The sequence below is a fragment of the Schistocerca cancellata genome, chromosome 1 (genome assembly GCF_023864275.1).
Source record: "Schistocerca cancellata isolate TAMUIC-IGC-003103 chromosome 1, iqSchCanc2.1, whole genome shotgun sequence".
Classification (NCBI taxonomy): Eukaryota; Metazoa; Arthropoda; class Insecta; order Orthoptera; family Acrididae; genus Schistocerca; species Schistocerca cancellata.
In genome coordinates, this window is record NC_064626.1 from 1124364306 (window position 1) to 1124375460 (window position 11155).

Genomic DNA, 11155 nt, shown 5'->3' on the forward strand with positions numbered 1-11155 from the left:
TTAGCATTCTCCGCAACATTACACGTTGTTCTCACACTCTTTGTTCTCACTCTCTTTCCTACTGTGGCTGCTAGTAAAGGAATTATATAAAATTTTTTTTATGAATATATAGACACTAGTTCAACTACCGGAGATTAATACGTAAAGCATTTGCTGAACAAAAGAAGCTTTTCGCTCTTCGTTTATTAGTTTTAGAATAAGTTATCTTTCGCTGTTATCCTGTCCTAGTGTTAAGACGTGTTGTGCCATTTGTTACTGATAAAATTGGGTTAAATAATGAAGGTGATTTTGAAGCAGAGCGATTTCGTCTTTTATGATACCATGGGTCCCAGCTCCTGAAATTCTGGAAAATTATTACCATTATTTTAATTTTATGCTGAGTATTTAGATGGAGGCGACGATCTTCACTGTGACGTTTCTCAATAGTAGAGGTACGTGAATGTGTTCATCTTTTTACTTTCATGGTTGCTACCGTCAATTTCAGTGTATTTGCTGCGACATTCAGAACCTGCAGTCTTTCTTTTCATTTATGTTCTAAGATGAAGAAATGCATTTAACTGTAATTCTTTTTACACAGGCCACGTGGGATGATTACTCAAAATGTACGTGCCCTCTATCCCGTTCGTATGTTCGCATACATTTGAGTGTGTACAAGGGTAACTATATTTAAGACTCATTTCCTACACAGATCACTCATTCGCGAATGTACGTGCCCTCTTATTTGATGTAGTCAGTCGGCCGTATTCTTTAATAACATTATTTGTAATATTCAGTGGCTTAGTTTCCACAATTGAGCTTTGCCTGTGTCGTAACAGAGCTTCACGCGAAATATTTATTACGCGACATCCACAATAAATTTTATTTCAAAATTTCGACGGCCGACTGAATAAAGATTTTTCTAACAATAACAATAGCAAAACATAATAATATAAGAGGGAGTGTTACAAAAGGCGACCGAGTGCCATGACGTTTGTTAATTTTCAGAAAAATTCAGTACAAATTTTAAGTGGAAATATTTAAGTAATTTTTCCCATCCATTATTGCGACTATAACCAATTGTTTTTGTTACATGTTACGCTAACTGCGTAGAAGATCACGAAATTTACTAATGAAATCAGCACATAAATTTCACATATATCCATAAATTAAAAATTTTGAAAAAAGGCGGAACTTCTGCAACATCAAATTTTTAACCGACTACTAAGAAAACGACTGGCAAAAGAAAATGCGTAAGGTAAGAGGAACAGCACTACTACGCTTTTAGTTGACCGTGAATGTGGGACTGAATAGCATTTTTCCGACACCCACAGCGTAGCACGCATTTTGTTCAATTTTTTTTTTTTTTTATGATGTGTAGATTGCTGTTAGTGAAATATACGTGAATGCGTCACAAGATGGCGGATCATTTTCATTGATTGCGCGCGCAAAAGTCATTTGTCAGTCTACTGTTTTACCAGAGACATATTTCACCACATTGAATTTCACGAAAAAGCGCGACATCATCTGTGATTTGTTTACGTGTAGTACGAGCCGCAATAGTAGTGAAGTTCGGCTTGAAAACCACAGTTAAGGATGTGCCAAATCAGATAAGTAAGTTAACTGAAAATTTCAATGCCATGAGTGTACAGCAAACCGAGCTTAATACAAAAATGCAGGAAGCTGTAAATCAAGTTGAGAACTTGACAAAACAGCAGAAACAGCAATTTTTAGAAGAAAAAGACACACACATAACCCGTACTCTAGAAACGGAGCTACAAAAAGCAATAAGTAACACAATGGAGCAAGTATACACTACACAAAACACATCTGTAGTTAAATTGCAAACTGACATAGACCAGATACAAAAAAACTTTGACACAGGATTTACCAGGTTGGTCTCGCTTCCCACGCCCGGGTTCGATTCCCGTCGGGGTCAGGGATTTTCTCTGCCTCGTGATGACTGGGTGTTATGTGCTGTCCTTAGGTTAGTTAGGTTTAAGTAGTTCTAAGTTCTAGGGGACTGATGACCATAGATGTTAAGTCCCATAGTGCTCAGAGCCATTTTACCAGGTTGGCAGAATCAAATAGTCGACCAACTAAACAGGAAACTTGGTACAATGAAAGAACGAAACCAACATGCAGCAGAAGAACTTGACAACATACCCACAGGTAAGAGCGATAGTGCGGTCAGTGAATATCCTACCCCGGATGTACATGTGTATTCACCAAACTATGAAGTGTACGGTAATCAACGACACCGTGACGAAAGAAGGAAACAGCATGAACCCACTTTGTCATCAGTTTTGTTAGAATAGAGTCATATAAAACACCGTCAATTTCAAGTGTTTATCCCGGAAAAAAAATCCGTGCGTCCGGTAATTTTTATCAAGTCATTCAAAAATGTATTGCCTAAAACGCGATCGGAACAGCAAAAGATACAGTATGTCACTGGTTATATCCAATGCGATGGAGCGTTATGGGCGATGGAAATATCAGAGACTTGTCAGACATTAGAACAGTTTGAAAACGCGTTTCTTTCAAATTATTGGTCACAGGGCGTGCAAACGAGATTAAGAAAAGCCTTCTGAAATTCTGGAAAATATTTTAATTTTATGTAGAGAATTTAAACGGAGGCGACAATCTTCACGGCGACGCTGCTCAACAATAGAGGTACGTGAATGTGTTCATCCTTTTCCTTTCGTGGCCGCTACCGTCAATTTCAACATATTTGCCGCGACACTCAGAACCTGCAGTCTTTCTTTTCATTTAATTTCGAAGTTCACGCATTTACATTCTAAGATGAATAAATGCATTTAACTGTAATTCTTTTTATCCAGGCCACACGGGATGATTGCTCTCAAAACGTACGTGCCTCCATCCCGTTCGTATGTTGGCATACATTTGAGTGTGTACAAGCGTAACTATGTTTAAGACTTATTTCCTACACAGTATTAACGCTTTTTTTTTTTTACCACTCATTCGCGAATGTACGTGCCCTCTTATTTGATGTAGTCAGTCGGCCGTATTCTTTAATAACATTATTTGTAATACTGAGTGGCTTAGTTTCCACAATTGACCTTTTCCTGTGTCGCAACAGCGCTTCACGCGAAATATTTATTACGCGACAGCCACAATAACTTATTTTAAAATTTCGACGACCGACTGAATGAAGATTTTTCTAACAATAACAACAGCAAAACATAATATAAGAGGGCGCGTTACATGGTGCTCTATCCACAGCTCTTTTTAAAGGTATTAGTAAACCTTTCTGGTTTCTTCTCTGAACTGAATTATTAATCAAAACGTTTCCGTCTGAGCAGACTCTTTGATAACATATATTTGCGCGATCAATGTCCTCTTCAGCAGCCGCTAAGGGCAGGCAGCAGCAGTAACGCACTATGAGAATGACACGACTGAGCAACGTACGTTATTCGTGTAGTGTCGAGTATTGTCTGAATCCAGGTTCTGTTCACAGCATCATGATGGTCGCATCCGTGTTTGGCGGCATCGCGGTGAACGCACATTGGAAGCGTGTATTCGTCATCGCCATACTGGCGTATCACCCGCCGTGATGGTATGGGGTGCCATTGGTTACACGTCTTGGTCACCACTTGTTCGCATTGACGGCACTTTGAAGAGTGGACGTCACATTTCAGATGTGTTACGACCCGTGGCTCTACCCTTCATTCGATCCCTGCGAACCCCTACATTTCAGCAGGATAATGCACGACCTCATGTTGCAGGTCCTGTACGGGCCTTTCTGGATACAGAAAATGTTTGATTGCTGCCCTGGCCAGCACATTCTCCAGATCTCTCAACAATTGAAAACGTCTGGTCAATGGTGGCCGAGCAACTGGCTCGTCAATATACGCCAGTCACTACTCTTGATGAACTGTGGTATCGTGTTGAAGCTACATGGGCAGCTGTACCCGTACACGCCATTCAAGCTCTGTTTGTCTCAACGCCCAGGCGTATCAATGCCGTTATTACGGCCAGAGGTGGTTGTTCTGGGTACTGATTTCTCAGGATCTATGCACCCAAATTGCGTGAAAATGTAATAACATGTCAGTTCTAGTATAATATATTTGTCCAATGAATACCCGTTTCTCATCTGCATTTCTTCTAGGTGTAGCGATTTTAATGGGCAGTAGTGTATTAAGCACTTTTCAACCCATAACATTTAACATTAGACAAAGAAGTTTAAGTAAGTACTTTGAGAAGTATCTGAGTATAATTTGCTTCTGGGATGAACTCGTATCTCACAATGATGTGTTACACATTCTGAAAAACAAACTGCCCATTAATATTAGAGAAAAGCTATTACAAGGGCCTGAGTCAAATTAATAGTACCTATTATCTGTGCTGGAATAAGTTGGTTTAATAATCGAAGATGTAAGAGCTAGCAATAACAAGAAGAACTATCGAAATGACAATGCTGTGAATAGGACAACGCCACCATGTCAACAGCACGGCAACAGCAGCGGCTGATGCTCACATTGGTTTTGGCGCTCCACTGCCGGCTTTTCAGATGTTGGGTGGTCGTGGATAATAAATGGTTGTTCTCTGAACCATAAAACGAGGAGGAGAACTGATATGTTTTCTCTTGAGTATCAGAATAATGGAGCACGTCCCTGAATAACCATCACAGCAATAATCAGTGGTATTCTGGTGCTCAAAATCAGTCACCGTTTATTTTAAATTATGATAACTCTAATAACCAGTGGCATCCTAATCAAAGCAATCGATCGAATCGCAATGTTGACACATAGTAGTGACATCAGAATCCCCTGTTCAGCGTTGTTGAAGTCACGGACAAGTCGCGCCCTGTGATTTTATGTTCGACAAACTAGACTTGGCCTCACTTATTCCCCCCCCCCCTCCCCCAACCCTCGAATGATGGCTATGAAATGGAGTGAGGGTAATGAGCATTACCATAAGTGTTCAGAAAAATTAGAAGAGGTAGTGCCAGCCTGCTTCCTTGGTGTTACGAGAACTGTTTCACCTATCATTTCGCTTGTCACAGGAGCTATGGCAAATGTCCTGTCCCGAACGTTATGTAATGAAATAAGTAGTGTAAAAAATTTACGTATTTACCCTCTGAAAAATTGTTCAGTGGTTTGCGCTGTAGTTGATACGTCGAAGCCCATAAAAATAAAGACGAAGATTGAAATGAGAGTGGGGAGTACTGTGATAGAATGCGTGTTTCTTGTGCTAGAGGAATTAATAGAAAAGTGTATCTCTGGTCTTGAATTTCTTAGGGAGAAAAATGCGGAGATTGGGTTACAATCTGGAAAATGCCAGCTACAAATAAATGGGAAAAATTTTACTGAAAACGTAATCGAAAGAAGTTGATGTCATAGCAAAATTTTGTCGACGTATGCAGTTAAAGCCCATGCATACAAAATGGTTGATGGTTAATAATTTTTCTGACAATGTTTGAACTCTTGAAGCTGATAATGTTATCTATAATAAACTCTTAGAATCGAACATCACAAAGAGCAACGGGAAGAATTACTGTTGAAATACGCACGTTAAAAAACCATATGTGATCAGTACATATGAATACCACATGGAATTTAAGCTCCATGACACTTTTTGTGAGAACACTTACGGTATTCCATGGTAAAAGAGAAATGCAAGAAATTTAGAGTGGTGAAACATTGAACCTTCACTCTCTTTCTTTTGTAGTCCACTTCTAGTGGTAACTAAACCGAATGGAAAGGTACGCCTCGTTCTTGACGCTATGGCAATCAAACAAATTATTATACTTGTTCAGACACGACCAGAAAGTCTGTAGGAACAACTGCAAAAGTTTCATGGTGTTAAGTTTTTGTCTAGCATCAATGTGTGAGGTTCTTACTGGCAGATTCTGCTCTCAAAAGATTCCAAAAAGTGGACAGCTTTCATATTAGTTGGAAAATCATACAATACTGTGTATTACCTTTTAGCCTAAGCGTCAGTTCCGTTATTTTCATTACTGTACTTGATAAGGCGCTTGTACCTGTTTTATTAGATAAGATTACGCTTTATGTTGATGACATCCTCAGAGCTACCATCACTTCTGAGCGGACGTTGCAGAAATTTTTGTCTGCCAGTGTCACTGCCAATTTATCGAAGTCAAAGTTAGTCAGGAGCGAAATTAATTTTTCAGGAAATATAATTTCTCCTAAAGGGATAACCCCTGAACCTTGACAAGATGAGTGATATAGAGAATTTTCTTGTTCCCAAAGCAAAAGGCTGTTAAAATCTTGTATCGGATTATGATCATTCCTTAGACGTTTCGTCCCGCATCAGTCGTTAAACAGTATTGCCTTGTTAAATCTATTAAAAAAGAATGGAAAATAGTATTGCACGAACCACTATCATGAGAATTTTGAGGCTATAAAATAATCTTTAACACGTTCCGACGTACTATGTCACCGTGATAGGTCAAAAGGTTTTTGTATCGCCCCTGATGCCTCGGTTTTTATGTTAGGGGCGTTCCTCTTCCAACTTTCTAATGAAAGATGAAAGAGTGAAGTAATAAATCCCATTGCACGTAAATGTCGCACGATGGTGGAATGATGAAAGTTGATCACATCTGCCATATTTCGAGTACACTGACGTGGATCGTTGAGGATTAACGCGTTTAGACGATCTGCATCGAACCCCCAAAGCTTAAAACGACCCTCCTCAAATAGAGAATGCTATTTTCTTGACGTGCTCTGAAAAATGCCTTTACCCTCATGCACGGCGCAAATGTTTCTGGCTGCCTCAGCTACTGTCGACCCCTCTATTGAATTCACGCAGAAGAATATGTCGAAAATGTTCCAATTTCTCCACATGGCACTTCATTTCCCAGCGTCCACAGCTCCACTCACAATATCCAAATGACAAAACGAAAATACGTAACTTCAAACAGCAGTAGTGAAAAATAGTTGACTACAAATAAAAAATTGACAATAGATAAATAAACTCTTAGCAACCGGGATACTAACACACAAAACAAAAACGCTGCAAAACTAAAATCATTTACTTTTTCACTTGAAAATAGTTGGTGTGATAACATTTGTAGATTCAGAGTGTGTAAGTGGTAAGCTTATCTGAATAACCATATTTTGGTGAAAATTAAATTTGTCTTTGATCACCGCCCCCTCTCCCCCTCCCCCTTCCCCCTCCCCCGCCTCCCTCCTCCCCTACGTATGCGGCCCAAGATGTCGCCCTACAATGTCAGTTTTGGTTCTTAAGCAAAAACGTTTCATGACCACTGCTCTACCCTGAAGCTTCGGTCGTAAGCTTTCAAGCACTGCTTATTCACAGCCTTTGTGTGAAAACATTCTTTTCTTACATTACAGATTAAAGTGAGCTTTTCACAGCATGATGATAAGAATAAACGGCTAAATACAGTGAAGGTTGTAGCGGTTAATAAAAAAAAAAAAAGAGAGAAGACAAAGAAAAAAAAGGTTGAAAATGTGGGAAGAAATCGTAAGTAAAATGGTTTTTTTTAAAAATCGTTAATGACCGTGAAAAAAGGGAAAGAAAGAAAGAAATGCAAATCGGACGTGGTATTACAGAAAAGCTATCGGACTTCGTTATTCGGAAAAAGCTATTGTTGGGGTGGTCCTTGTGGCGTTTTTGAGCAAAAGTTAAACCAATTTCCACTACAAAAATTATTGAAAAAGAACAGAGAATAACAAAATGTAACTGACAGGGGGAAATGGCGTAGCTTAGAGTTCATTCTTTACCAGGTTAACATGTCTTCTTTCGTGCGGCGTCCAGGTCTTCAAAAATCTCCTTCATTTCGGCATGAAAAGTCTGCTCCGAAATCTTGCAATCGTCCAGGAATCACTAATTTATACCAATTAAAATCACCTTGATACTGTATACAATTTAATTTACTTTGCTACTTCCATCCTCCGAATTTCTTAACAACTTCCACAATATGTCTACACATTAAAATTAGATCAAGACTAGCTAATAAGTTTTTTTTTAACGTCTTCATCAGATCACGTCTGCCTTAAGCTTCCGCTATCAAGAGACAATTGAAAAGGATAGAAAAACAAAAAAGAGTTACAATTTTAGTATTTTCTCTGCCGTCGAGCGCTCATACCGCTGCGACGGCACAATTAATGTCTGAGGGAACGAGTGCAACGCGGCGAAATTCAAAGTCCCACTACATGGTGATTTAAGTAGTAAAATAAAACCTAGTTTTTTCTTGGGGTCTCCTTCTTTAGTATACAAGTAACTACCTCACGTTAACGAGTAAAAGCTGTAGCATTTGTAATTAACTTTAACGATAAATTGTTTGTGTTAATAATGTAATCAAAATGTAAAAAAAGACTTGAGTCGCCATGGTCACTACGGATGGGCTGTCTTCTTCCTAGAAAAGTAAAACTATAAAAATTGTATACGTAGCACGAACTTAACTGATCACATACCATGGAAAATCTTGGCCACATGATGGTACGATGAAGTTGTAGAGGTACACTGACTGGGTTATCTAGCCTTCAGTGCTGTACATAGTAGTTGATAACAAATTTACCAGTTTGTGTTAATAAGTAAATAATGATATGATGCCTAGTATGCTACGAAGATGCCTCTGATTAAGATTTTGAAAGAAAAGCAGAATTTTTAATAGCACCTGATAATTGGACTGTCTCTTATTGCCATGAGTTTTTGTAAGGGTGTATATACATATTTGTAGTTAGTAGTGTCACACCAGAATAGTTATTAAGCTATCATCTAATATATGAGTAAGTGAAAGATCATACTTATGGCTTTGAAATGCAAGCTTGAAGTAACCAGATAAAAACATACTAATGTTTCCTATTTATGTCCTTGGAAAAATAAGTAAATGAGATGTAGTATAGAATTCTACGAGGGTCGATGTTAAAAAATATATCGGCTCAGCCACTTGTTTATAGTGTAAAACACTAAGATTGATGCGTTTCGGAAGTCAAGCTTCCATCATCAGAATAATAAAAAGTAAAAGAAATTGTTAAAATTCGCTAAAATTGTAGATGCACCATGCACAATAAAAGTGATAATAAAATTAAAACATCGTGGCTACTTCCCATGTTGCAGCCGTGTCTTCCAAGGTGCATCTCCACATAGTCGTCAAAATATAAAAAACTCTAAAATGGTATCGCCTATGGCGTTCAACATCTAACCACATGGCTCTCTCCTCTATCGTTGTAAACCGCCCATGCATCTTCGTTGATACCACACACCACGTAGCCAAACACGACACTGAAACGCGAGTGAGCTCACGCACAAGTAAACAAGGAAGTCACAGAGATGTCTATACAAACAGATAACGTATACATGTTCCAAGGACCTCATGAAATGATGGTATCCCGGCAATTGCTTAAAATGTAGTTACAAAAAGAAACCAGTGAAATGTTTGAAAAAGTTATTTGTATCACCAGTTAGCTGTTCATTCAGTGTGTTCTGATTATCCACGCTATGTATCGTAATTTCCAGCTGTTCTAGTAGATCCAGCTTTTTGCCTTTTTCCTGTCTATGTAAAATAACGAGATCCTGATCTATTCCCAACATGGGGTGCCCCGTTTCCCAAATATGCGTGGCTACAGCTGACTTTTCGAAATTATTAAGCCGGAAGTCATCGCTATGTTCCTTGTAACGTACTTTAAAGGACCTACCAGTTTGGCCTACATAGCTTGCCTTGCACGTGTTACATTGAATTTTATAGACCCCAACTCTCTCATATTTATCGCTTTCATGCTGCAAATTATTTCTTAATTTAAACCGCAGCGTATTACTGGTCTGAAAAGTGGTATCAACTTTAAAAGGTTTGAAAATGTTAGCCACTTTTTGCGAAATATCACCGAAGTATGGTATTGTGACTCTTGTAATATTATTTGCGGTATTCTTCCTTGCATTCGCGCGCTGTTTCTGTCGTATTAATTTATTGACAACGTTTTGGTGATACCCGTTAGCTCTGGCTAGTTGTTTCACGATGTTCAGCTCAGTCATTCTGTCTTCTTTATTCATAGGGACTCTAAAGGCTCTATCTATCAAAGATCTAAAAGCAGAAAGTTTCTGGCTATTAGGATGGCGGGAATTATTTTGTATCAACACATCAGTTGTGGTTGGTTTCCCAAATATTTTGAAAACATGCCTACCATTTTGTTTCTTAATACTTAGGACATTGACATTCACAACCACGACCTCTCATCCAGTATGGATAAAATCAAAATCTGCGAGGGTCATTCCGTAAGTCATGGCAACCGTGGCATATGTTGCGAACATTTGGCTTCTCTGTAATCGCAGCAAATACATTCGAAAGCCCGCGGCAAACAGTACCGAAATCAACCGACAGAATGCGACCTCTTCAGAGGATGGCTGGGTACTAGCGCTCGAAACATTTAGTGTGAGCTTGGTTGTGCTCCAAGATGGTTTTAAGCAGAGATAAACAACGAGCATACGTGAATATTACCTTTTTTGTTGGCACAAATGCAACTCAGCGTCGTGCAGAACTACGAGCAGCTACGGGTGATAGGGCATCACCCACGAAGGTTATGTTCATTTTCGCATATAACAACCACGGTATTGTAGAGTTTCATCCTATCGCGGACAGCCACCCTGTCAGTGACCAATGCTACCGCAACTTTCCGCTGTACCATTTGCGATGTACATTTAGGTGAAAACGTTCGCCACTGCTGGATAATGCGGCCAGACGCTATGATGGCGCTACAACCCACATTTCAGGCGTCATGAATAGTTGCTTACAGCAGTTGTGTGGGAAATCCTTCCCCACCCACCCTAATAACCAGACCTCAGTCCATCCTTTGCCTCGACCTCCTGTACTAAAATGCTATTTTATGCTGGCATTCAGATACACACTGCCTTATCGGTTCAATGCACGTCGTTGAATTCCCATGTTGTCGCATTATCGCAAAATATGCCGTAGTTGCCATGACTTACGGAATGCCCCTCGTATGTACAAGTCTCAAATAAATGGGGTTTATTTCAATTTGTTCTTTCGATGATCTCTATGGTTAGAATTTTAGGTTTTTTGTCTTCTTTGGTGACACTGATTTCCGCACACATTGGTGCTTGTCATTTCACTTGTCAGCAGTTTGTTGCATTTAATTCTCAACAAATGAATGAATAGTATTGCCTTGCTAAGTACAGTTGACGAGAACACTATATGACTGAAAGTGTGTTACCATCT